The following is a 1044-nucleotide window of genomic DNA, read 5'->3' as shown; positions in this document are numbered from 1 at the left end:
ATTAATCATGATTAATTCACAGCTACTTTGGGATTAATCAGATTAAAAATATTAATCATTTGACAGCCGTATTAAAAACAAAAAATCTAAAGTATAATCTCATCAGGTTGTTTCTTTTTTTCCCCAATAAAAATTACCTAACTTCTTCATTTCTCAACTAATTTGAACAAAGTTTGTATTTTTTGGTTTTAGCTGCATCCAATAAAATGAGTTCATATAATCTGTTTTTTTTATCCATGAAGCTTGAAGATTTAAATCTATTTTCTCTATTTTAACTTAAAACTTTATTTTGTCGTAAAGATGAAGGAACTGTCTCATGATGTTTGATGGAAAACGAGTCGACACATTGGCCCAGTTAAAACCAGTTTACAGTTAGTTTTACCTTCTTGTTGAGCTCGATGTTCTCCAGGACTTTGATGGCCTGGTAATAATCCCCCAACAGGGAGTGGAGCCTCAGGAGCCCCACCAAGCTGAAGTAACCCAGCATCTTGTACAGGGAGTGACGACCGTACTCTCCAGCCACGCTCTCTGGGTCTCCTGCAGCCGAGACCACAGAAACGGGTTGAGGAGGAGTTTACAGGGAAACAGAACCGAGTCAAACAGACTCACCTCCACTGGTGTAGACCTCCAGCTGCCGGTTGATGTTGCTCTTGTCCACGAGGGAGTGGAGGACGTTGAGGACGCTGTGGACGTTCCAGATCTTTGGGTTGTTCCTCAGGAACTCGATTTCCTCCTCAGACTTTTTGGCCGTCTTGCAGCGGTACTGACTGAAGGACTGGAACTGCAGGAGGGGAAAGAGACCGGTTCAATCTGCTAATCTGAACAAATTACAGCTGATCTGTGTCGCCTGTCTAAAACTAAACACCGTTAAACATCTGTGGCAGCGTTTAGATCAGGGCTGTCCAACCACAGTTACTGAGGGGCCGAACATCCAGCAGTTAAATCATTATTAATAAACCAAGTGTTACAAACATCTGTTACCTTTGAAACTGTTTATTTTGCTGTATTTAATCATGAATAAAACAAACAGAACCCTATAAAGTA

The 1044-nt window shown here is 40.9% G+C and overlaps 1 long non-coding RNA gene across 1 annotated transcript; it reads right to left on the bottom strand.

The window, feature by feature from the left end:
* Positions 1-392: 392 nt before the first annotated feature.
* On the bottom strand, positions 393-913 carry LOC106512223 (uncharacterized). Its single transcript, XR_001309638.1, has 2 exons — positions 610-913; positions 393-537 (listed from the first exon to the last, which is right to left on the bottom strand). It is a non-coding gene; the product is annotated as an uncharacterized LOC106512223 (long non-coding RNA).
* Positions 914-1044: the final 131 nt, after the last annotated feature.

The sequence above is a fragment of the Austrofundulus limnaeus genome, unplaced genomic scaffold (genome assembly GCF_001266775.1).
Source record: "Austrofundulus limnaeus strain Quisiro unplaced genomic scaffold, Austrofundulus_limnaeus-1.0 Scaffold4975, whole genome shotgun sequence".
NCBI lineage: Eukaryota > Metazoa > Chordata > Actinopteri > Cyprinodontiformes > Rivulidae > Austrofundulus > Austrofundulus limnaeus.
This window is presented reverse-complemented; position numbering and strand designations above follow the sequence as displayed.